A 27683-nucleotide genomic window follows, 5' to 3' on the forward strand; every position below is an offset into this window, starting at 1 on the left:
GGCTTCTCCCTTACTGGTCCCTTAAAGAGAGTAGGCTTTTTCTGATACTAGATCAGAGGTTGGGGTAGCATTAGGTGACACGGGGCACTGAGTCCAAGTAGGAAAAGGGATTATTGGGAGCTGGGTTTACTACTATTATAGGGAAGGGAGAGGGGAAAGCTAGAAAGACCCCATGGTTGGGCAGGAATTCAGGCCATCTGCATGAACTCCTGATCTGGAATAGACATAGATATAGAAAGAAAGAAGGAGGTGTGTGTATATGTATGCATGTACTTCTGTTCTCCTGGCTAGGAGCAGCTATAACCCATTTGCAATAAGCACACCCTGATCTTGGTTTCTAAATACCACTTTTCCCCCTTCTAGAATAGTAGGAGTTACTAGACTAGAAATCACTTTTTGGCAGCCATCATAAAATAATTAATATGGCCAAGAATTATCCCTGGACACAAATACTGGGTCAAAGTTCGTTGGTAGGATATTTATGTAGTCTGAAAGTATCCTACCACAAAGTACTTAAAAATTACAAAGTAGAAAGAGTAACTTTGCAGTGGAAATCTGACAGAGTCCCCCCTAAAATCAGGTGATAGAAGTTCATGTTACCAGTATGGAAAAAAGATTAACATAGTGTATCACCTGGTAGGATACAACAAGGGGAACTATCTTCCTTGGCATTCCTGCTGAAAATTCGTAACTAGAAACTAATCATAAGAGAGTATTAGACAAACCCAAATTAAGGAACATGCTACAAAATTGGCCTGGTCTTCACAGTTGTCAAGGTCACGAATGTCAAAGAAAGTCAGGAATTCTAGATTGAAATACACTAATGAGATGTGAAAACTAAGTACAGTATGAGATCCTGAATGGATTGGATCCTTTTACTAAAATGGACATTATTGGGATAATTGGAGGGTGTAAGATCTGGTCTGCAGATTAGATGATGGTACTATGTAATTTTGATGATTTTCCTGGCCATAATTGCAGTTTTGTAGAATGCCCTCATTTATAGAAATTACTGTCTAAACTCTGTAGGGGTGATAGGCTATCATGTTGGCTACTTACTCTTAAGTGACTCTGAGAAATAAAGTTATTTGTACGAACTAGTCTTGGGTTGTTTTTTTTTTTTTTTTTGGTTGATCTGAGATTATTAAGCAAAACAACAAAAAGCCCCTCGTATTAGTTGACTTAGTAGTTAATTGTTGGCTTATCGGACAAATCATTTGTAAGGTTTAAGAGGTTTGCTTTTTCATGTTGTCTTGTCTTGCAGCTGCCCCATAGTGTAGGCTTTATGCCACATCTTGATTTGTCTTTTGGTGTATTGGTTTTAGAGTATTTGCCATTATTTCATGGGGTGCCTGGGTGGCTCCCTCCATTAAGCATCTGACTTTTGATCTAAGCTCAAATCTTGATATCAGAGTTGTTAGTTCAAGCCCCATATTGGGCTCCACATTGGATGTAGAGCCAACTAAAATAGAACAATACAAAACAAAATAAAACAAAAATAAAAATAAAAAAGTATTTACCATCATTTCATTAATATGTTCTTTCCCCTGCTCATTATTTATTGTGACAAACTCCTTTTCATGGAAAGCATGATTTATAGAAATAGGGCCTTTCGTTGTTACAATTTAGTGATAATACTATATTTAATTTTGACTTTGTATGTTTAACTCTTTTATCCTCAATTTGCTGGGGAGCTATTCAAGCTTTCCTTTTTTTTTTTTAATTTTTTTTTTTAATTTTTTTTATTATTTTTTTTTATTCAAGCTTTCCTTTTCTCTCTCTCTCTCCTGTTCTTTCACCATACTGTATCTACCTTAGCATTGAACATATTTCATTAGGCTTTTAGTATAAGATATTGGGCTGGTTGATTGCTGTTTTAGAATTTAGAGTTTCAGAAAGCATAAACAGGGTAAGGGGAATTGCATAGACAGAGTGGTGAATTCGATGTTATACTAAATCATAAGCTGGGCAGTTACCTAAGTGGTTAGCCCCCAGAGGTTTAGGATGAAGCATATCAGGACCAAGTTGGTCATACTTTAAAAGTTCTAAGGTTTGGGAGGAGGGTCAGGGAAAGGTAGGGGAACTAAGGGAGAAGGTTAATTGTCAGAACAGCCTTCCCTCTCTGAAAACGTGATGTGCGAGTTATCTGTTTGGTAGAAATCTGCCCTTTCTTGTTAGAACAAAGAATTATGGGTTAAAGGCATTGAATGTCCACCCATACTTTTTTTTCTGTGGTGGAACTGAAATCCATCATCGGACTTGTTTTCCTTAGGTAGGGTGGAGGACAAATTTCTCTTTAGCAGCTACACTAATTTTAATATTTTTCAGAATGATCAAGGAAAAAAGCTTTTAAAAACCCAGAGTGGTAGTTACATTGCACTTAGTATACACCCACACATGCAGGCTTTTCTTCAGCATTTTGTTATTTTTTTTCTTGCTGCTTTTACAGTGTAGGTGGCCTTCTCTGGATTGCTTTTGACAGGAAATTGAGCAACCTTTCTTTTTTGGAACAGAATATATTTTACTGGTGAGAGGAAAAATAATAAAGTGTTTATGTTTTGAAATTTGATTATGAATTTTTATTTGAAGACTGATTTTAAGTCTAGGAAAATGAGGTTGGGTTAAGTAGATTTCACATTGTGTGTTAATATTTCTGAGCCTCCCTAGTAATTTTTAGGCCTTCCCTTCTTTCTTCCTTTTTTATAGAAAAAAAGGAAGGCCTGGAAATTATTTTGCTTAATAAAAAAAAAAGTACTCTGCTTTGTTCTCTTAGCCGCTTGCTGATGGGTATTAAGAAGTCATCTTTGACCAGCTCATTAGTTTTTTGGCTTTTGTTTGAGGCTGCCTTCCCCAGTGGTCTTCTATCTATAGTGGAGGAGTGATGGGCTCTACACTGGTTTCACAGGCATCTTGAATCTAGAATGGGTATTAGCCCTTCCTTTGGACAAGAACATTATTCAGTAAAGCTTCCTAATGATTCGGTTTTTGTAGAGGTTCCCGGAGCACGGGTAGGGGGCTCCAGATGGGAGGGCTGCCTCTGACACAGATCCAGCCTACCCTGCCAGCCCCCCCACTGATCCTTGGGGATGCGAATGCCAGTCTGCCCGCCGCACACCCAGGTGCTCACTGCCTGGGTGATTGTGGTTGAGTACGATTTACATAGTTCCTTTCTACACTGGGGACTCAGAGAAAGAAATCAGTCTATAATTAAAATATAAACTCACATGCTACATCGAGGAAATGTCCAGTCAGAATGGACTAATTCTGATGGAATCTTCCTAAGTGTGTTCATGTAGCATATCCTTTCATTTGGTTTAAACTTTGCATGTTTGTTCATGAATCTAGCCAGATTACTGGTGCATGTCAGCTGTCAGATATGTCTTCGTTATGTAATTAGTTAGTTACAGCTCATTAATTAAGCTCGACAAAACAAAGCATGTGTTTTGAGTGTTACAGGTGTCCTTACTTATTTTCTTAGGCTGTGGATGCAGCCTAAGGAAATAAGTTGACTAAGTGTATTGGTCAATCATGTAGAAACTGCAGGGTTTAGTATGTGGGAAACTTGACTTCATAGGTTTCTTTTCCCCATAGTGCCCCCCTGCTCTTTGCACCATGTGATTGCAGTAGGGGAGGAAAGACCTGCCACAAGGTTTTGCCAGGGTCTGTTTTGCTGTCTGCATAAAGTCATGGTAGGCTCCGTTTGAACATTGAAAGTGGATTTTGAAGTACCTAGCTGCATATTTGGCTTAATCAGTGATGGGAGTCCTACTATCTAGGGTGAGAAGCCGGGAAGAGGAACTTCACCCCTCTTGGCCTTCCCAGGAATGGGGAATATCTGTGAGGGAAACTAAGCCCTGGTTCTTTTCACTCTTCTTAGTTTCCATTTTATATGTCTGGGAACAAAGTTGTGGGGCTAAGTTAACATAGTTGTAGTCTGACACAGCATTTCACCTCAGTGAACGTTAAAAAATTAGTTTCTTGGAAGGCTCTTAAGGGCATGTGTACTTTGATTATTTTAATATTTTTAGAATGGATACATGTACTGTATATTATTAATATGGAGCATGGTCATATTCCTTTAAGTAATGATAAGCTTACCAGTCACAGGAAATGTTACTGTCTCTAGTGGGAGCTTATAGCCTATCTGAAAGGACCAGTTGAGAATTGTAAAATTTCTAAGTGATCAGAATAGCTGTTTGCTTTGGAACAGGGTTTCTCAACCTTACTGCTGTGACCTTTGGGGCTGGATTATTCTTTGTAGTGAGGGGCTGTCCCGTGCAGTAGGATGGGGTTAGCAGCATCCCTGGCTTCTACCCATTAAATGCTGGCAGCATACCTCTTCCCCATGTTGAGACAACCAAAAATATTTCCAGACATTGCAAGATATCTCCTGGTGTTCTCACCCCCTGTTGAGAACCACTGGTTCGGAACAGTGGTTCCCCTGGGCACGGACAGGCTGACTACATCAGCATCACCTTGTTGGTGCACTTCGTACACATTCGAGTTCCTGAGTTTCTCCAGACTTCCTGAATGGATGATACGGGCTGCAGCCCTGGATCAGCAACCTGCCTAGAGACTGAATAACTGGGTTTAGGAATTTGTTGTTTAAGTGGGAGTGGCTGTTGGTTGGCTTACGTTTAAATATGTGTTGAACTACACATAAAGAGATGACCAGTGAAGGAGAGTTTTAGAGGTAGAGTAAGTATATCCTCTCACAGTTATGATTTGGTTTGTAGCAGTGATCTTTCCCCCCTTAATATTGTGAGGGACAATTGTATGTTTTTCAGAATTCGAAAATAACCTTATTATGCTAAAGTTGATAATTATTTTAATCCAGGTGTTGAGAGAATACCTCAAGTTGGACTCAAAAGCAGGATTCATTACTAACTCTGACGTGGAAGAAGGTGAGTTGGTGAAGTAGTCACAAAGTCCTGTGGGGGAAGGGAGTGCCACTTGGCTGCTGATGCTTAGGAGGCCTGCTCCTTGTAGGGATATGCAGATTTGTCACACGTGGACCCTGTGTTTGTTCCTCACTGGTTTTTCCTCCTTCATTGTTTTTGCTGCTGAAAGGCAGAAATGGAATTGGGGAGGAAAGGAAACTCCTGTGCAGTTTGTACTCGTTGATTTCTGAATTCAGCATTGTCATCTTTACAGATAAAATAGTTCAGGTTTTTTTTTTTCTGGCTACTTAAATTAACAATAAGAAGGTTTTTATTACCTACTAATGTTCCTGTTGCACAGTAAATCCGTTCCAAAAAGTCTTCTATGTGTTTCTTAAAATTTGATGGATGTTGACGCCTTAGCCCATGCTAACCGTGTTGCATTAGGGTGTGATTTCGAATGTCAGGCTTATCCTGAAAAAGTGAGAGATGGTTGGATGATCTGCCTGACATTTATCATGTGGGTGTCACCCCTGGTCTCAGAGTGGTTCCCCTTGGTTATTACTCCCAGGTACCAACCCAGGCCCACTTTAGGCCTGTTGTAATGTTTCAATGCACATTTTCATCAGTTGTAAAAGGGTATGTACTCTTACTGAGAAAAACAACAGTGTCATTCAGATTGAGAGAGACATTTCCACAAGCTACAAATGGTGTAATAAGTTAAACTCTTAAATTCAGATAAAATAAGTGTCTTGGGGATGTGTAGGTTTCTTTGGTTTTGCTGAAGCAAAGACTTGGGGATTTTTCTTACTTGTTACTTCTTTGGAAGCAGAAGCAAATTGCCTAAGGAGTTGGCTCTTCTGGAGCACTACAGCCTACAAAGGATGGTCAAGGTTATCTGAGCATCTCCTGTAGTAAACCTTTGTGCAGAGCCTAAGGCTTCTTTTCCAAAGCCTGCTGAGTAATTGGAGCAGTGCTTTCAAAGTGGCTGGCTGTCTCCAACCTTCCTTGCATTTCAGTAAGAGGAACTGAAGAATGATGATCTCTGATGATGTTTTTAAAGTGCATTAGGACACTTTACTGGTAACATTTATTTGATCAAACTCAGCATTGTTCTTTAATAAAGTGAAATCTAGGAAGGATTTTTAAGTCTCCGTAATCTGTAGCCATTTGAAAAGCCCAAGTCTTTATTAGCAACAAATTAAAAACCTGTCTTTGAGAATGTAGCATCTGTGGAACCATCAAGAATTGCTTAGTGGTGCAGCAAGCAGCCTATAGACATGCCCCATGACTGTAGCTCGGGTGTTTTGTGGAGGAAGAGAAATCAGTGGCTGGCATTCAGTGCCCTCTGGTCTTCACTTTAGTCTTGGAAGTTGTTTTTCAAGATAGACTTTTTCCCCTCCAGAGTGCCTGTATACAATGGAAACATGTACCTTCTATGCAGTCCCTGTGTGCCTTACGGTATTTTAAACACTCTTAGGTAAGGATCAGGCTCCTAGTATGGCCGTTGTTAGCAGAAGCTGTAAGTTCTGGGATTACTGTGAGGCTAAGCTTGCTTAGCTTTGGTATTGTAGCAGCTACACCGTGTCTTTTGAATTTTGTTCAGCCTTATAACCTGAACCTGGGGCACTTAAAGCATTCTGTTTAAGCGATTAAAACACTGTTTAATAGCGGTAATATCTGACGGTGCTAGGTAGGTCTATCTGTCCGGTCAGGTGGGAGATTCTTCTCGTAAGCATTCTTACTAGCTCAGGTCTGCTCAAACAGACAAGGGAGGCTTCAATTGGGCCATTTTCCAGACCTCTTGGTGGCATAACTCTTTCTTGGCCTTCTAAATGTGCACTTCCTTTCTAAAGACTCTATCTCCACTTTAGAGATATCTGAATCAATTCCCTTCTTCAGAAGGAAACAAAAATCCAAAAAACCAAACCAAACCAAATGCACCCACCAAAATGAACCAAACCAAATGCACCCACCCAAATGAACCAAACCTTGTATTTTCTAGGCAGTCATATGTGGATTTTATTAAATCCATCATTCTTAAACATTTTTATTTATTTTTTGAGTAACATTATTCAAGAATACAGAAAGCATACTTTTCCTTCCCTTAAAAAGAATTGTATTGCTATTTTCTTTCTAAATCCTCAGCGAAAAACAGAGTGCTGTTAATTGATAATAATCTCTCACTAAATTATTTGCTTTCACACATTGAAACATTTGAATAATTTTTCCCAAGTATTGTATTTTTGCTTTGGATTTTCCCTTGTATAGATAGTTATGTGCTGGTAGGTGAGATGTTGTTTAAATTTTTCTCTTACTTCAGTCTGATTATTGCATCCCATTCTTCTGCTTTTAATGGGAGAGTAGTTGAAGAAATTTTAAAAAGCTGTGCACTTATTTCTTTTCCTGAAAATAAAATTTAAAAAGAATAACTCGTCACATTTATATGTAAATGCATGTAAATACATGATATGCAAAGTAAAGACATACTTCTTACTGTTTTCACGGGAAGTCCCGGTCATTTAGTAAATATAAAAGGAAAAGAAAAAGAACACATGTTCGTGCATTCTCCTAGACTTTTCTTGGTATTGTATCAGGTAGTAGCAAGAAATCCAATAATCATAGTGCCTTACATCAGCCATCCACACAGTAGAATGACCATAGCAGATTCAGAGGTCAGCTGAAAAATGGAACCTCCTCCCTGGCTGTCCAGCCTCATGTCCAGTGATGTACCTCATCTCTTTCTTCTGCCTATAACCCTAACAAATCATGTCTTCCTTAAAACTGAAGGGAACGGATTCCTCGTTAAAGGTAGTCCAGTGACAGACAACAGGTTAATTAATAAAGGACTTTGAATATAGTAACTTTTAGAAGGGATGAAGTCAGATGCTTCCCTCGAGCACACTTGTGAGGTTCTTTGGGTCAGCCTACCTTGAAGTTTCCCAGTGGCACTGAGAGTACAAAAGGAAGACAGCTTTTTAGGATATAAATAGTGGATGGAATTTTATTAACTAAATGCTAACTATAATATAATATGAAAATACTAAAATTTTATAGTAGCGAAGGGATGCTTGCAGAGTTTTTCCTTTCATCTTTGGCCACGAGTAATGGGAATGGGGCTCGGCATGCCTTGTGGTCACTACAGAATTATTTCACTCTTCTTATTTATTATTCAGAGCCTTCTTTTTTGTTCTTAAAAAAGAAGATTCTGTGAAATCCTTTGGCCTAGCAGACATTTTTACCAGCCTATAGAACTGTGGCATCACTCCTTCACATTGACTGATAATATCATGCTCCTTTTCTCTGGAGTAGGGACAACTTACTCTCACTGAAGTTTTACCCCTTATGTTCTTCAAAACACAACTGGCCCACATCAAATAAAGAGTTGCCTCTTTTAAACTCATTCTTATGACAAACAGAACAAATGCTAATAGGAATTGATTTAGGTTGTCTTTGGAAGAGTGCTTTATTTCTTAGTACCTGGTTCTTATTTTGGTCCTGGGTTTGTATGGCTATGATCTTGTATACTAATACCATGTTACCTAGTCAGTTCCTCAAACTATTTGTTTTCTAGTTGACTGTCTAATAAATGTAAAATGTGCTAATAGGAGTGGATTTGAGCAAATGTCTAAAGAAGAAAGAAAGAGAAGCAAGGACATGAACATTGAATGGATGTGAATGGACATCCGGGTAGGAATGGTGCAGATCTGCCACTGCTTGCCTTAAAAAGTTGGGTCGGTGAAGGAATTTTGAAGACTTGGCTTCTGGGAACAGATCCCAGAGTGGATCTAGACATGAAACTTGTGGGGAGCTCGCCTCTGCTAGTTCTTCACAATATACCTTTTCTCAAAGGGTTTAGGAGACTGTTTGTGGTAGGAGTTTTATTTTACAACCTAGGCTTTATTTTCATGTTTGTCAATACTTGAGCGTATTTCATATAAAAAGTTGTAAATATCTTCACGAGCATTTGAATGGCTTTCATCAAAACCATGTGTTCAAAATTAAGGCCATGGTAGGTGAAGTCTTCCATTTAGGGAAGTGCAGTATGCCATGTTTTGGGGGTTTTGCTGCACCCAGGAGATGCCTTTATTGTACCTTTTTGGAAATGATTTTTAATCAAGAGAATATAGAGGTGAATGCCCTAGGCTTGAGGAAAGCTATTGCTCCTATCTGCACAAAACATGCCAAGGCCCCTAATGAGTAGATGATAAAAAAAGACATGGGAAAGGTGTGGACATGTTCCCTTTCCACATGGCACCAGCCTCTTCAGAGGTAAGGATGTTCCCTGAACCATTGTTTGTCTCAGCTTATGGTTGGCTCTGTGTTCTTGCCATGATGGTGTCCTTAATAAAAATGCACTCATGCACTGCTATTCTAGGTGAGTCTTCAGTAGGTTAAGTAATGAAATGGTTGCTGAAGAACTAATGGACTTTGATTTTTTTTTCCCTCCTCAGAGAGTAAAATTTTTTTTTAAGTCTATAACTTAATTCAGTAACTGGCCTTTTTCTGCCACTGACTGTTTTTCCCCCCAGTGAGTTGGAATACAAATGGCTTGAGAAATTGATAAGGTAACATTTGCTGGGTATTGTTCTATATATAGGGACCTCTGGGTATGTCTTAGCCTTAAAGCTTTTGTAGTTACAAGAAGTAAGATATTCTATTTCAGTAGCCATTTGTCTCCCCTCTGGATTTATTAGTGGAGAAGTTAATTCAATTAAGTAAACAACTTAATGTATATAGAGAGTTTTTTTTTTGGTTGATGTTGACCAGGCTAGAAGTACTAAAAAACCAAATGCTTCTTGTAATCAAGTTGTTTTTCTAGAGGAGAAGATAAGACATAATTAAAATTTGCAAAAAAAAAAAATAAATAAAAAAATAAAATAAAATAAAATTTGCCATTACAAATGACCAAATGTAATACGGCCTTTTGTGGAAATACAAGTACAATGCATTGAAGTGTCTATAGAGGGAGAAGTAAATCTATGGAGATGGTGTCATTGGAACTGAGCATTTAAAGATCCATCCATCCATTCTCTAAAAGGATAACATTTGTTTCTTTAGGTAACCGAAGTAATTCTTACTTATTGTATAGAATCTGGATGTTCCTAAAAGGTGCACAGATAAAAATAAATATCACCCAGTTCATACCAGGTCACTCAGTCCCCATCACTCAGAGGTAACTATCCCTGTTAACATTTTTGCTTTTTATTTGTGAAAAATTTTAGACATACACTGAAGTAGAAAGAAGCGCACAGTGAGGCCCCACATCCTCCACATCTAGTTTTAATTATAGACATTATGTCATGCTTGTTCATTCATCTTTTTTTTTTTTTTTAATTTCAAAGCACTACTTAGATATTATATCATTTTACCTGTAAATATTTCAGTGAATATTTTTTAACAGATAGTGACTTTAAAAAAGTCACAATATCTTTACTCTTAACAAAATTAACAATTATTCTTTAATATTACTTACTAGCCAGTCCTGTAATCCCCAGTTCATGTTCAGTGTCTTCCATTCTCTCAAAAATTTGATTTCACAGTTAGTTTGTTAGACCCAGGATCCAAGCAGGTTAAATCCTGGCATTCGTCTCTTTTAAGTCTTTCTTGATCTAACATTTCCTTTCCCTTTCTCATGTAATTTATTGTAGAAGAAACCAGGTCATTTGTTGTTTAGGACTGCTAATATTTTAATAGTGTTCTTTTAGGTTTGTTCTACCTAAAAGTGTATATTTTATTTATTTATTTTTTTAAAGATTTTTAAAAATTTATTTATCAGAGACAGAGAGAGAGACAGAGAGACGGGTAGGGGCAGAGGGAGAAGCAGGCTCCATTCAGGAAGCCTGACGTGGGACTCGATCCTGGGTCTCCAGGATCACACCCTGGGCTGAAGGCGGTGCTAAACCCGTAAGCCACCGGGGCTGCCCACCATGTGTATATTTTATTTTATTTTTTAATTTTTCCAAAGATAGATAGATAGATAGATTTATTTATTTATTTATTTATTTATTTATTTATTTATTTATTTATTTATTTATGATAGAGAGAGAGAGAGGCAGTGACACAGGAGGAAGGAAAAGCAGGCTCCATGCCAGGAGCCTGATGTGGGACTCAATCCTGGGACTCCAGGATGGTGCCCTGGGCCAAAGGCAGGCACCAAACTGCTGAGCCACCCAGGGATCACACCTTGTGTAGATTTTAAAAGCAAAATTGAAATCCTGTGCATGCTGTTTTAGAAGCTGTTTTTATACTTAGTGATATAAGGAGGACATTTTCCTGTTATTTACCCTTCCACAATTTTCTTTTTTTTAAGATTTTATTTACTTAGCTTGAACAGGAGGGAGGGAGAGGGAGAAGTAGACTCCCTGCTGAGCATGGAGCCTGATGCGGGACTCCATCCCAGAACCCTGAGATCATAACTTGAGCCAAAGGCTGATGCTTAACCAACTCTGATGACGAGAGTCATTCAGGTGCCTTTAGAATTTATTTTCTGTTAAGTCATGGCATTACAGTAACTAAAAATGAGAAAGATGCATTTGGTTATATTTAAAGTATATCTTACTTACGTTAGTGATCGGTATTATAACATCAAATTGCTCATTCCTTCCCTTCCTCCCTCCCTTTTCTAGTTCTTCCTTCCCTTCCTCCTTTTCCTCCCCCACCCCTATTTAAAAGATTTTATTTATTCATGAGAGATACACAGAGGCAGAGACATAGGCAGAGGGTGAAGCAGGCTCCCTGCAGGGAGCCTGATGTGGTACTTGATCCCGGGGCCCTGGGATCATGACCTGAGCCAAAGGCAGATGCTCAACTACTGAGCCATGCAGGTTTTCTTCCCCACCCAGCAGCTACCTGTTATGGTATAACTATAGCTATATAGTTATAGTTAGCTATAACATTGGTGATGAGTTCCCGGAATCCAGAGTGCGTTTTATGTTCCATGAGCCATGTGAATAAAGGGTTGTGTAAAACCCAGGCTTATGGTATGCTGACAGTGTTGAAAATAGAGGAGTTTGAGGGTGTCCATCCAGCCCAGATTTTCTGGAGAGTCCATGAAAAGAAGGGGACCCTCATTATTGTTATTGTAAGATGACCTTTATGAAAAAAGTTAAGTTTGCATTCTTACAAAGTGTAGGCCACTAGTGGGAAATCATTCCTAAGTAGTTAAAAGGGACCATGCCTGTTTTAGTTGAGATGTTAATGTAATGTTTTTATTTTAAAACATTTATTTATTTATTTTAGAGAGAGAGAGAGGGAGGAAGAGAAGGGAGAGAATCTCAAGCAGACTCTCTGCTTAGCCTGGTGCAGAGCTTGATCTCAGGACCCTGAGATCGTGACCTGAGCTGAAATCAAGAGTCAGACACTTAACTAACTGAGCCACCCAGGCACCCCTTTTTCATCTTATTCTTTAATCCAAAGTCACCTAATAACCCTGTAAAGTCCTTGTCAGATGTTTTTAAGTTAATTTTACTAAGAGTAATAAATGAGTCTGCTTATAAGGTTTTCTCTGTACCACCCCCTTCCCGTTTCCGTATAGCTCTCCAGAGCTAAGTACTTTGTTGATGTGGGGTTTATATTTTCATTTCTAATGTGAAGATTTGGTATTTTTTTGTTTCAAAACTTCATATAATTGGTATTGTATTGAATATCAGTAACTTCTTGTCATTCAGTTACATGCTTTGGAGATCTCTCTTCATATAAACCTAGTTCATCTTTTTCAATAGCTGCCTATTCTGTAGACTCATCAGGGGAATATAGCATGGTTTTTCTGCCATTCTCCTGATGCTGAATTCCTAGGTAGTTTTCAGTATTCCTGGTTACAAATCAGACTGCAGAAAATAGCCTTGTCCTTGGCTGTGTGCATGTGGGCATAGGTTTCTCTCTGCGGTTGTCAGGCCAGGGGATATTGTAATAGATACTCTCAAATTGTTCTACCAGAATGACTCCCATTAGAAGAGGGAGTTTATCTAGAGAAAGGTTCTCAAATTCCACATATTTATCTAGAGAAATGGGACAGCACAGGAGCTAAATCTAAGAACTAACTTACGGTTTACAAATAAGTAGACCTTATTAACTTTTAATATTTGACTTTGAAATTTCTTTTTTTAAATTATTACTATTTTTTAAGTAGGCTCCATGCCCAGCATGGAGCCCAGTGTGGGGCCTAAACTCATGACCTTGAGATCAAGACCTGAACTGAGATCAAGAGTTGGACACTTAATGGACTGAGCCACCCTAGCGCCCTGAAGTTTTCTTTTTTAAGACTAGTTTTATTTATTGGGCTAGATTTTGCTACCAGATGTGAATTTATTTCTATGTAAAGATTTCTGCAATTAAATGATTAACAAGTGAATTATTACAATGGCTACTGTGCTCTCACATGAAAATAACACTTAGTTTTAGAATCTGTGTACTGGGGCGGAGCTGGGTGTGGGGATTGTATTAAGTGTCTGCGGTCTGCAAGGCCTTCTCAGTGAACCGCTAATCTGTGTTCTAATGGCTGAGGAATGTTTTGTGTCTCCGGCATCACCCCTGCCACATTATGGACACCACAGGCAGAGGGAATACATAATTAGATGAGGGCCTCCTCCAGGGGAGGGGTAGGCACGCTGCCTTGTCCTTAGGTTTCCTGTAAAGAACATTCTTCACAGTAAAGAATGTTTCCTTTGCATGGTTGTATGGCATGTCAGGGAAGACAGGCACAGTTCTTCATTCCTTCAATGTTGTAAGAAAAGAAGGTAATAATTGTTTTATCAGTTGATCATGTTCAGGAGCTCTGGATTTTGAAGTTGTCAGTCTTAAAATGCGACTTCTTTCTCCTGCAGTAGTATTCCTTTTAATTTCCAAAACCCTTTACATGAGGCCTGATGGAGCTTCTGAGCCTTGCACTTTGCATCTGTCAGATGGGGCTCATGAGCCACGGGCCTCACACCGCTGCAGGGATGCCAGGTGCCTGTGGGGTGTGCCTGGTAGGGAGTAGGCTCCCAGCTGCCTGGGCCAGAGAAGCCTTGTGGCCCCACCTTCTCCTGTAACAGATGAGGAGACAGACAGAGCTGGTTTCTCCCCCTTTGGTTTGTCCTAATGACTAAGATAACCTTTGCCACACACACATCAGGTCACCGTGCGGCTCTGCCTCTTGAGCAACCAGAGGGGCAGCTTTTACGCACAGCTTCTTTTTGCTTGGAATTCCCCTTTCTCCTCACCACCTGTCAGTCACCTTTCCCTCCTTTGAAATACGTTCAAGTTCATTTCCTCAGGAAGGCATTGCTGGCTTATCCTACAGGTGGATATCATTTCATATCCTCACCCACTCAAGTATATCTTTCCCTGTGGAAATCTGAACTTACTTGTATGTTTCTTGGGAAAATTCTTCTCTGTTCCTAAATTATTTATAAACAACCTTACACCATAAAATGCTGATTGTTCAGGGAAAAAGAACTATAGAAGAAAACCATACTTATTAGTGGCACAATGTTATTTCTATGTATTGAAAGGGAAAATGTCACATAGAGGTGAAGTCTCTGTGTTAGTTCCTAATCCCCTTTCAAGCCAGTAGGTCAAGGTTGAGGCTTATGTTAAATAAATTAGAAAAAAAAAAAAAAAACAAAACCCAGCAACTATCTACTGACAGTTCATGTATCTTTGCATGTGGATATATGTCCGCAACTTTCCCTAACATTCTCTTTTTTCCGTGCTACGAAAAGTGGTGAGCAAAATAAAAATATCAAGTAGCAGTATACACTCTTAAAGATAACTCACAGAAGTTATATGTAGACTAACTAGTACATGAAAGATCTACGAAAGCCAAGTTTGAAGCTTATGTAATCCTAAACATGAATGAACAATTGAGTGGATGTTTCACTTACAGCATACACAATTTAATTTCAACACAGAATTCAGTAAATCTTTCCTTATTCACTTGAGAACACATATGTATGCCTTCAGTTTGTAAACAAATGTTTTTTTTTTTTGTTTTTTGTTTTTTGTTTTGTGTTGGGTCACTCCGGAAATAGGAAGGAAACATTACAGGTGGCTCCTTCCCCAGTATATACAGGCAAATGCCTGTATTGATGGTGTGTTTGTATGAAAGGACTCCAAGGTCTTCGTTTATATTCGGGATGTAAGGAAAAGAGACGTAATCAACTTTTAGACCTAGAAGGAGCCTTAGCTACTCTGTGTTTTATAGATGGAAAATGAGTATTCACAGAGATCAGAAGTTTTGCCCAAGTTATATTACTTCATGGTGTTGGTCCTAGGCTCAGATGTGAGTTTGTGGAGATGGATGGTGCTCTGGGGAGAAACTCAGTAGTATTTCTTTGCCCATTCAGGGACCTCTGTATTCTATGGGACCTATGTTATCTATCTTTTGCATTTTGAATATTTAGAAAATTAGGTATTGATGGGACTTGAGGCTAGAATTTCTTCTTCAGACATTCTTAAGCATGCTACCTACAAGTTTTTTCCTGAGGAGGCATCATAGAAAACCAAAAATTAGAGTTTTATCATTGTCTTAAATTGCAAAATAAGTAATTTTCCTTGAAAAGTATTTTTTTTTTAAGATTTTATTTATTCATGAAAGACACAAAGAGAGAGAGAGAGAGAAGAACAGACACAGGCAGAGGGAGAAGCAGGCTCCATGCAGGGAGCCCGATGTGGGACTCGATCCCGGGTCTCCAGGATCACATCCTGGGCTGAAGGCAGTGCCAAACCACTGAGCCACCTGGGCTGCCCGAAAAGTATTTTAAGTAAAACATTTTTGAAAATGTAAGGGAGCATCAGAGTTTCACCTTTTCAAGAGTTGATTTGAATTTTCCCTAACTTTACTCCAGAGACTGTCTTATTTGTCCTTCTATTCCCTACAGCTCCCGGCACAGAGCTGTATTTGCCTCTGTTTTCCTACCCCCATCTTTGGTGAAAATTACTTACTTTTCTTTTCTCTTCTGTGTCATTGTGAACTAAGGACCAAAGGAAACCCCTAGAAGGATTGTTTGGCTGTTTGAAATACAAAATTTCTTACTAATCAAAACTTAGGTTACTGACCCAGAACATAGGAATTTTGACTTTCATTTGTTGAACCTTTACCACATGGCAAATATTCTCCAGATTCTTTAAGTACAGAGATGAGTTGTCATGGCCCCTATGTTGGGGACCAAAAATCTGGTAGGTGAAGCAGGTGGGTATTTAGGTGCAATAATTGGAGTATTAGAAGTGTTGAAGCCATGTATCTACTCTTGATGTTTCTCATTAGCAGTATATAGAAGGACATGAATACCATGGATGATAATAAATTTAATCACAAAATTGCTTTTTTTAAATTAAGCTTTGTCTTAATAGCTAATACATTCCTATAGAGTAAAATCTAGTGAACCTAAATGGTATAGATTTTATTCAGATTTCATGAGTATTTCTACTAATGCCCTTTTTCCAGGATCCAGTCTAGAAATGTCATATTGCATTTAGTATATATGCATTTTAAAGTTTATTTTTACACAAATTGCAGTATATACCACACTATGTTTTCATTCTGTTCCATTCCAGTTTATGGTTGTACTTTATTATCCAATTTCTTATTGATGGACTTTAAGTTGTTTCTAATCTTTCAATTTTGTTAACAATGCCTCGGTGGCTGTCTTTGAACTTGAGTGTGTTCAGATTTATATAGAAGCAATTCCAGATTCAAGTATATGTATCTTCCTGTCTGGGATAAATATTACCAAACTGCCCTCCATAGGCGTTGAACAAGTTTACACTCCCATCACCAATGTATACCTTTCTCCTTCCTCCTGCAAGTAGTGTGTGATTAAACCTTTTAATCTTTGCCAATTTCATAACTGAAAAAGGGAATCTTTTTGTCATTTTCCTTTGCATTTCTCATTATAAATGAGCTTATACGTACTGTTGTGTTTTAAGAGCAATTTCTCTTCCTGTGAATTGACTTTTGTGATCCTTTGTCCATTTATCTGAGATAAGCTCTTTGTATAAAAAGAGAAATTATCCCACTGGGTGTGTATTTTGTCATTTATGTTAACTTGAAATGTATACATTTATTATGTTTGGATAATCAAATTTATGTTTTACTTTATGGAATTTGGGTTTCATGTCCTTCTTAGAAAGGTCTTATGCTCTCTCCAGGAGTGTGAAAAATGTCTCCTGCTTTCTTTTCATATGTATATATTTTTTAATGTTTAAATTGTTTTGACCAATTTGAAATTTTTTTTGGTGTGAATTGGTATCCCATTCTCTTTTCCATGTGGCTGTATAGTTGTGCCAAAACCATAATAGAGTAATTTATTTTTTTCTTCATGGATTTAAATGTCACATTTTATCTTTTAGCAATACGCTCTCCAAAGCATTTTTAGAATTTTTATTTTATCTTTTGGTTTGATGGTCTATTCATGAACCAATTTCACGCCTTTAAAATTATTATGTATTTATAACATGTTTAACTAGGCAAGTATTAAACCTTGGTCTCTTTTATTATTATTCTTTTTTGTAATTACTCTCATTATTTTTGCTGATTTATTTTTCTGTATGAACTTGACACTCAGATTCTGAATTTCCAAAAGAATATCCTGTTAATCTTAGTGGGATTGTGATATATTTCCGTATTAATTTAGATTTTTTTTTTGTTAAAGCATTGATCTTCTGGGAATTTGCTTTGTATGGCTCAAATATTTCTCATCTGTGTTTTTTTTTAAATATAAAAATATTTGATTTTAAAGAGATTTATCACTGGCAATATAAAGGGCAGTCTTTCATAATTGTACTTTCCTATCCTAATAAAGTTTATTGTTTCATAACTCACCTTCTATTTCCTCTCAGTTTTTGGTAATGCTGAGTCATGTTTTTGGATCTTTATTTTATTACTTTATATTCTGTTATTAGCACAGTGCCATGAATCCAGTAGGTAAATGTTTAAAGAACTCACCCATACTGCAGTGGGACCCTCACTAGAAAGTGGCTTGGGAGTATCTGTTAAGATTTAGCATGTGTGCCTGCATATGCTGTAGCCCTGCAGGTGCGTTACTCAGCATCTTCCTTCATGATAGCATGTGTGTCCCATTGGTGAGGCGTGGACTCCAAGGGCAATGACAGGTGCTCCTTCTGTAGCACCTCCTATCACCACATTGTCTCCTTTTTTTCAGCCATTAAATTCTGTTGAAGATGTGAAATCTTACAGAACAGATTCATAGCCCACACTGAGCACGTTTGATTCTCTACCTTTTTAGTTAAAAAAAAAAAATAAATCTCTTCAACATAGTAATCCTTTAGAGAAACATGTCAGAATCAGCTGAATATTTTTTTCCTCCCAAACTGCTTAAATCATCACCTACATCTTCCTTCAATTTTGATCATTCTACTTTTCCTTGTTGAAAATCACTGGGTATGATTTTCATATCATCTAAGCCAATCACCGTCATGAGCCATGGTTCCTGATCGCAGTGCCCTTGGTGAGTATGTTGAGTACAGAAATACTGTCAGTTCCTATGTGTGGCTTTCCTCCTCCTGTTCCCACTCCTGCTCGTTCAGCATAAGGAATCCTATTCTCAAAGATAAGGTGGTCTCAACACACTTCAGTGCCCCTTTATCTGCTCTTCATTCCTTTTGGGAGTATAGCCTCTTTGTACCCAGTTCTTGATCTCAAATATTCACCCTGTGTCTTTGAAATCTTTATTTCTATACCAGAGGATTTCTTCATTCAGCAAACATTTATGCACACTGTGATCGGGGAACATGATTGCTTTAGTACCCAGTAGACCTGAACCAAGATTGCATTAGAAAACAGGAAATTGTTTTGTGCAGAGTCCTAGGAAAATAGCCCCTTCATTGTCTCAGCCACACATTAAAAGGAGAAAGGAGAGAACCATCTGGTAGCCTGGGAATTAAGGGCAGCAGGGAGATAGAATGGGAGTGTTTAAGGCACACTGGATGGGTGCCTGGGGCCTGGGTCATGCTCCCATGTGCTTCTGTCTACAGCATGCCTGCCTCCCTCTTGGATGAGTTGGAAAGCCGTGGGCTGGTTACTATGGGAATTGATGGGTGCTGCTGGCAGTGAGAGAAGGAAAGTTCTTGGAATTGATACAAAAATCCTAGGAGAGCAGGGTTTTCCCTCCTCTGGTTCCCTGCCTACTGTTCTTGGATTGGATGAGCGAACTTGATTTTAGCTTGGGGAGACCATTTCCAATAGCTCACCTCTGGCATCCTGAGAGGAGGTTGGGGGTGAGGGGTAAGGTCCTCTCTCAGGCAGACTTGATGGAGGACAGGGCAACACAAAGGATCACTAGTTTGCCCAATGACAAATTTCTGTTTTCGCAGTTGGCTCCTCATGCTTTAGTGAGCTCAGAATGAAATTCAAGCTTCTGTTTCTTTTTACACTGTCAGGGAATATGCCACAGACAAGGAGAGGGGAAGTCAATATTTAATTCCGGAATCACAACGTTCCCCCCTTCTTCACTGCCATTACCCCTTACCAAAGTAGGGCTGGGGGTGCGCATTCAGTGTTTGTTACTGGTTTGCTGATTCTGAAATGTCAGAAATAGAAAACAGATGTTTTAATGAAGTGATACCCACAGTGGAGAATAGTGAATTCAAAATATATTTTATAAGTTAACTTTTATTAATTTGATTAATTAGTAATTGAAAAAAGGTCTACCATTGTTGTGCTGGTTTATTTTTATAACTACTCATGAAAATGGAATGTAAAGCATTGACTTGTTTCTCCAAGAAAAGTATTTGGCTTGAGGAGAGAAGAATATTAAAGTACCATGAACATTACACAGTTCAAAAGGACAGAGAGTTTTCCTCCCCGATCTTTTTGTTCCGGTTCATTTTTCTGCTGTTTCTGACTCTTTTTACCACTAATGAAAACCTCATTCAGAGAAAAGCTTTTCTTTTGATTCTGAGAGATTTTGTTGAATTCCTCCTATAGATGTAAGAGTGCTGTCTAAATCTATTCAGACCTTGACTTTGGGGTCTTAGAGGTGATGAATCACTTGGCAGAGCAACCATGTGATGTTGAGTTACCTCGTGATTTGGATGATTTTGTTCTAGAAGCTTTAACACTCCTTTTTAATTCATTTAATTCCCTTTTCTGTGGTAGGGAAGAGGGGCTGGATAGGAAGGCCAATCACATACAGGCCTTGTTCTCCTTGAGCTTCAGGTCAGGGAGGTAAGATGATTAAAATAAAAAAAAAAAAAACATACAAGGAAGTACATGTGGTATGTTGTGTTAGAGATAAATTGATGAGGTGTGGTGGTGGCTCCAAAGTTAAGTGCCCTTCCTGGGGAAGCCCCAGAAGCCTTCCTGGAGGCTACCCTGTCAAGTGCTGGCACAGCTCCAATGCTAGTATTTAAATAAGTCACAAGTATAATTATTTGAATTGGATCTGAAAGAATAAGCTGGATTTCAACAGATGTTTTCCCTTGTTTCTCAGCCTCAGGATCTCTCAGTGTCCTGATTTTTTGCGTGTGCTTTGCTTTATACCTATGAAGCACTTCCCACCTAAAAATACTTCTTTCTAGCATATGTATTTATCAGGGTGCCGAACAGTCTAGACTTGGGCTATAAATGTGCCACTGAATGGAAGAGACAGGTAATACTGTGACAGAGAGGAGCACAGGGTGTGGTGGGAGCCCACTCAGGCTGAGGATGGGGTGTTGGGGTGTCGGGGCCTAGGGCATGAGAGTCAGAGCTGTGCAGTGGCTTCTTGACCCTTGTCATTCCGCCATGAAATGGATGGAGCTCCTCCCAGTTGACCAGTGGGAAAGCTGAGGCTTGTGGTGTGTCAGGTTCTTTTCCATGGTCCATCAGTCTGCAGTTGTCAGCAAGATTTGAACACATGGCAAAATGTTGCCCAGAAACCCCCAACCCTTGCTGAGTAGTTATTGTAACCGCTGTTGTTCAGATCGAGGCTAGTGAGCAAGTCCTTGCTCAAGGCCTATCTTGTCATGGCAGAGTCGAGATTTCAGTGATTTTTTTCCCCCCCAAAGCACATACCTTTCCATGTAGAGAGCCTACCTTGGAGAAGTTCGGCAGGAGGGACACACACAGGCTGGAGAAGCGGCAGCCCTTCTGCTAGGCACAATAGGGTGGATGTAATTTGTAATTGATAAGGAGGCACTTTATCAGTGGGCACTTAGTGCAGAGGGAATACATGAAAGAAGGTGTGGAAAAAGTAAAGTGACAGGTGTGTTCAGGTATGAGAGGACAGTTCACAGGTTGCCTGGAGTGATGGCTCTGTGGCGTGGGTAGGGGGAAATGTGTTGAAAAATCAGTTTGAAAACTCAACTCGTCTTAGACCTGGAGTGCCTCCTTAAAGAATTTGTATCCTTTTTATCTAATTATGGAGAAACCCTTGATGGTTTGGGGCGGGGGAAGGTGGCCAATAGGGATTCTTTTTCATACTGACTTTGAGTTTTAGAACTTTTATTGATATCTTTGAAATTGCTTCTAAATCTTTTAAAAGATAGGGGAAGGAAAGTTAAGATTCAGTAGGAAAAAAAACAAGGTTTACTGTCTAGGAAAGATCATGAAACCTAGTTGTTTTATGGACTATAATTCTGCTTATATGAATTTTCACCGTCTTATCAGCTTGGTGAGTTCATAGCTGTGAGATGCTTGGAAACACGGTATTGGTATAAATCTAATTGAATAGTGGTACTTCTGTGACTTATTTTATATATACAGCCACTAAGTAAGTCTACCACAGATGGAGGTTATTTATGGGTCTGTTTCAGATCCAAGGTCTTGCACAGGGACTTTTCCCCGTGGGATAGGCTGGTAAGCGTTTAGACAGGGGTTCTGTGTGGCCTTCCTGGCCTGGCTTCCGTAGTCCCAGGAAAGAGTCCAGGAAAGAGCCAGCTCTGGCCAGACCTCCGGTGGCCACTGTCCTTGTGTTATTGGCCAGAAAAGAATTCTACTTGGACTTTTGGCCATCTAGATTATTTATAAAAATACAGCCACCGTACCGGTTTTTGGAAAGGATTATAATTTTATCCCCCTTAATAAAAAATTTCTCATTTATTGGTATCATTGTAAGAAGATTTGTTCAGCACAAATGAGAACTGATGATGAAGCACATTTTCTCTTTGAGCCCAGGGGTGGTGGCGGGCACAGGAGGGGTAGTCTGTACAAGTCTTGCAGTCAGGTGCTGTGTTTGTCTTATTCCTCATTGTCTCTCCTCTGCTGAGTATACTGTGGGGAACACAGTAAGTACTACATACATGCTTGTGGGGGGAAAGTTGTGTGAATCTTGGGTAATTGTTCCTATGGAGTAGCTATTGTCGTTGATGGAAAAACTGCTTAATTAAAATTGCTTAATTCAGACTCCCTTTCCTAGTTCTAGAGGTTTTGTTCGAGTAAAGATTTTAAAATACTTTTTGATATGTTGCTTCAAAATGTTAGTAACACTTTAAAATTCTTTTAAGATGAAATAACCAAATGGAACAGGGGTAACTAAAAATACAGAACATGTGTGACTGACATGCTGTCCCATTCTCTTTGGAAAGGGTCACTCACTATAAATTATTGTATCTCCTTTCTAGCCAAGATTTCACTTTACTTGACTCAAAGCCGACAGTATAGATTCAAGTACAAGGTTTGCCAAAGCATGGAACAGTAATAATTTTTTTTTTGTCTGTGGCAACTTGGAATTTATTTTTGTAATTCTGATAATTATGAAAAAATGTTATTTTGTTAACATTTAATGGAAAGTTGAAATAAATGTGTGTTAATATTAAATATGACTTGTTTTCTGATAGAGTGATAGCAAAATATGAGGAAAAGGTGACTTTGAAGATTAGATCATCCTAATAGAGCCTATGTTTCTGTGACTCTCTTTTTTTTCTTCTAGATAATATAGCATCGTAATATGGCATGTTGCATGCTGAGGTGATTGTTGGAATATCCTTTGGATATCATTCATTTATCTCCCTGCCTGTTTACAGTAGTAGATGGGAGATAAATTATATCCTTATAGGTCTTGAGTTTAAAAAGTTCCGAGATTTGATTTTTATACTATAAGAAACTTCACAGTGGTCATTCTGTCTCTGAATATATTTAGACTTTCATAATTCTATTTTGTAATTTTGTAACTCCGTGTCTAGTGTGAAGGAGGTAATTGATGCATTATACATAAGGCCTTAGTGGTATTCTGGGTACTGTCTGCTGTATTTAATATTCCTTTTTTTTTTTTTTAGGTTGATTTTATTTATTTTAGAGAGAGAGTGAGCGAGCATGTGATTTGGGGTGAGGAGCAGAGAGAGAGAATCTTCATGCAGATTCCCTGCTGAGCATGGAGCTCTATCTCTGGGGGGGGGGGAGCCTCTATCTCATGACCCCTGAGATCATGACCTCAGCTGAAATCAAGAGTCAGACACAGAACCAATTGAGCCACCCAGGCACCCCTATTTTTAATATTTTTTGTAAGGACATTATCTTTTAGGCTAATACCAGTTTTGAAAACTGTCAGGACGCCTGGCTGGCTCAGAGGTTGAGTGTCTGCCTTCGGCTCAGGGCGTGATCCTAGGATCTGGGATTGAGTCCCACATTGGGCTCCTTGCGGGGAGCCTGCTTCTCCCTCTGCCTATGTCGCAGCCTCATTCTGTGTCTCTCATAAATAAATAAATAAAATCTTTAAAAAAAAAAAAGCTGGTCAAATTTAATCACTGGTAAGAAATTTTGTCTTTTTATACTTGATACAGTATGTTGAAGTCCTTTTGATGGGGTTTTGAATGAGTAAAGATGAAATTGATTTTCAAACAAGTCACATGCCAAATTGAAGCAGAGGATTTGCCGATATTTAATATACTTGAGATGATTTATGTAACAGAATCCTTGGAAAACCAACAAATATACTTGCAGGAGCCCTTCCTGGCACTCTCTGCTAAGACTCCATGATTTTTCCTTATGGTTACAGTTATGCTAAGCAAGTTAAGTAGAATTATTTCTATGTAGAATTTAGATTTTTAAGACCAAACTGAGCTCAGAATATTAAGTGGCTCATATGTACAGCCGTATTTATAGTTGCAGCAACCCTTGTCTTAGAGAAGAAGGGTGGTCAAGAGAGACCACTTCCATCACTGTCCCAGTGATGACTCACTCTTGTCCTCCTGCTGCAGAAAATAACTTGCACCAGCCCCCCCCCCCCCCCCCAACCCCATGAGTTCTATGAGTCTGTCTCTTGGCACCTGGCTTGGTGGGAGGAAGGAGAAGAGCCTCGAGTTACACATTTTATCTTTTGGACCCACAGGAGATAAATAACATGTGAAATCCAGCCAGTCTTGGACATGTTTCCTTTAGTTATCAGTTCCTGTCCAGGCAATCCTATTATAGTCATTAAAACAAAACAGAACAATACATTTTTGAAGGATAGATGTCAGTAGTGTTAACAAAGTTCTGTTTTTGTGTGTGTGTTCAGGTACTCTAAACTGGGGCTCTAGTTTCTGGGTGTACTTCACCAGGTGCATTAGAGACAGAGCCAGGTTAATTCATGTTTCTGAAAGTAATACTCACAGGCTCCTGTTAGGTGCCCAGAGCCTTTACAAATTGTGGGGAACTGTAGCCCTTCCCAGCCTTCTGTGGACACAAAGAATGACTCCATTTACTTCAATGGGACTATATAAAATTCTCAATCAAATTAGAATTCATTCTGAAATATGCCATTTAGTACTTTTCCTTGGGGTTATAGGAGAATGTTTTGAAAACAGAGCAACTTCAAGAAGACACAGATTTAAAGAAATTCCCAGATTCTCTTGACTTGTAGTTCTTAGGACAGGGAAAGAAGATGCCCCTAGCTTCTCAGTGCCTGGAATGACTTCCTCCTCGTTGTTCCCGGGTTGGTATTTCTTTCGCTCATCCTGGGATGTCAGGAGACGTGTTGTTTTTGTTTTTGTTTTGTTTTTCTTTGCACTTTGCCCATGTACTTTGCCAGGCTGTGAGAAACCAGGCTGACCTCTTTTCCTCTGCTTCCTGGAGAAGGGTATTGACATTAGGCATTATTGAGCTAGAGTCAGGAGGTGTGTGCTGCCCACTCCTTGGTCGTGACTCTAGACTTTACCCCCACGTACTGTTGAGTTACAGATCTTGGATAATGTGAGGGGATGGTGAATGATCCTTTAGCTTCGGGAGATTTTGAAGGAGGTGATGACGAGGTGGTCCTTGCTGCTAAAGCCTGGAATGGGGAGCTGCCTGCGCTTGTTCTGTGCCCATCAGAGCTAGTTCCTAAATATGGAGGCACCTCCACCCCAGGGCCGATTGGTTGGCCAGAGTTAGAAGGCTGAGTGAAAGCTAGTAGATACCAAATTTAAGTGTAAAATATCTGTGATGGGTTAAAAATGAGCTCATATTCTACTCGGGGAGAGAAAACTTGTTCATATGAGAAGATTATAGTTAATGGAATGCAACATACTATCTCATTGCTTCATGGACAGTTTTTATTTATCCCAAGGTTAGAAAGAAAATCCATGTACCAGGCTGAAAATATGAGCAGGAACTTCTGTTGACTTCTGATGTCTGAAGGTGACGGGTGACGGGTTGGGGGGTAGATAGAGAAACTCTGTTCGTTAAGAAGTGTAAGCTCCTCCGTGTTCCCTGATCCATAGAGGGTTCTCAGTTGCCTGGCGCTTTGATGAAAGTCTAGGATTAGAATCAAGGTAAAATTTTCCCTCTTAGGCGAAAATATTTGTTGATCATTGTCTACCCTATATATTAAGAAAGATAAACAGTTTTCCCTTATCTCTTGTTTTCTTGAAATGAGAGAAGTTATCAGCCTGAAGCTGAAGCTGAATCCTGTTTATCTATACTGATTACTGTTTCTTTCTTGGGAAATCTGCTCTAAAACCAAATTAGGTTTTAGCCTGAACGAATCTGTCCATACTCTGACATGGACACATGAACTGTGAATGGGAGAGACTGGACAGTTTCTCTCTGATTGATTGTGCTGGTAGTTAATCAACTGAATGCAATTGTGCTATATGGAGATACGCATTTGATACTAATATTAGTAAAGTTACCTCTTACTGAAATGTAAAACACTGATGAGTGTAAAAATCTCTTATATTCATTGATTGTAACAGTTGCATGACAGATATTTCTTACCCGAATTTCTTTTGCAAAATACATTTCCCCTTCTAGTTACTATAGTTTTTGTGCCAAACAAAATAAGTAAAATAGATATCAGATAATTTACCAGAATTTTCAGTTGAAATCATACAGTTTTCTTGCCTTTTTGTCTATTTTAAAGACTTCCTTTTTGTTAACTAGGTAAGTAATAGGTGCTAATTTTAGATAATTTGGAAAATAGAATGGGACCAAAAAGAAATCCTCATTTATATTCTTATGTTTTCTTAATTAAAATTATTAAAATACTCAGACTGTATCTGAAAGCGCATTTGTCAATTAATGAGCTGAGTAGATCCTACAGATAGAGATTGCATGTATTTAGAAAATTTCACAGGACTGGAGTTGTCTGGTGTCTGTGAGCTTACAAAATTGAACACAAGATTAAAATAGTGCCAGGAGCTTTTGTGTATGTGTGTTTGAAGTTGTGGAAGCCTGAATTGGAAACTTCACCTTCTATTAACTTTTACAATTAGTATTGTAGTGAGAGGACTTTTTGTAAGACATAGTAAAATAAAGAATAAAGTTTGAAAATCTCTTTATTCAGATGTTCACAGCTGAAATAAAATGCAGCTTAGATCTGCATGGTGTTGCCTTGTGGTGCTCCAAACCAGCCTGTGGTTGATGCAGTTGGGTTTCTCAGCACTTGGGGATTGCCTTTAAAACTGATGTTAAAAAAAAAAAAAAAAATGTCCAGTACCTGGCTCAAAGTTCTGATTATTCTGTCAGTGGAAGGCTCCAGGAATGTTATTTGGTGTCATTAGGTAGTGGAGAGTTTACCATGCTTTTTATGTATCTGTCATAAGATTTTAAAAAGCATACTTGTGATGTTCTTTGTTGTTAGAGTGATGTCTAGAATATTCATTTTATGCCCATAGTTACTTATGGCTCATCGAGAAAGTTCATTTTTTTCTAAGGTGTGTTGAAGTCCTCTGGCCAGTGATAGAGTATGGCGTTAACTTTGCGTCCTATGGCTAAAGATGCTTTCTTGTGGCCCCAGGACAGCCCATGAGGAGGAGGATGGTGCAGGTGGTCTTATCTCATTTTATACATGAGGAAGCTGAAGGAACTTGTATAATGCCCTTTAACTATGAATGGCAACTCTGATTCTTCTTTCTTGTAGAGCTCTTCCTTTTTTTCTTGGTTGCCTTTCCATTGATAATAACACCAACCACACTGATGATTATAATAATAATAATAATAATAGCTGATTTTTATCAATCAATTGCCACGTGCTGGGCAGTGTTCTCTCTGTTTTTACATGTATTAACTCACCTCACTGCCATAGAGTAGTTGTTACCTTCTTTTTAGAGACAAACTGAGGCAGAGAGAGACTAAGGAATTTGTCCAACATTTGTAACACTTATGTGATAGAGTAATTATTGCGAATGTCAAATGAAAATATGTGAAATTCTAAGCTGGTTCTAAACTCTCAGTAAATGATAGTAGTTATGATTATAGCGTACATCCATTGATAATTTCTTACTGATATGTCTTCATCCTCATTAGCCATTGAGTTCATTGAGTGCAGTGGATGTGTCTTGCTGGCTGCTATAGCCCCAAGGTATGGTCCAAACTTGGTACCTTGTTGATATTCCTGCCGAGTGATCCTTCGAATATATGGTGTGACTGTACTCTGGGGTTTAGGATTTGATATTAGTTTTGCTCTCTGTCATCTGGTTGAT

General features: G+C 38.8%; 1 protein-coding gene across 1 annotated transcript in view; it reads left to right on the plus strand.

Annotated features, from left to right (window-relative positions):
* SIPA1L1 (signal induced proliferation associated 1 like 1) overlaps positions 1 to 27683 on the plus strand; it is a 387762-nt gene that overhangs the window by 76294 nt on the left and 283785 nt on the right. The window contains exon 3 of the mRNA XM_049113648.1: positions 4838 to 4904. The gene's annotated coding sequence lies outside the window, so the exon portion shown is untranslated. The remainder of the gene's footprint in view (positions 1 to 4837; positions 4905 to 27683) is intronic.

Source organism: Canis lupus, chromosome 8, assembly GCF_003254725.2.
Source record: "Canis lupus dingo isolate Sandy chromosome 8, ASM325472v2, whole genome shotgun sequence".
NCBI lineage: Eukaryota > Metazoa > Chordata > Mammalia > Carnivora > Canidae > Canis > Canis lupus.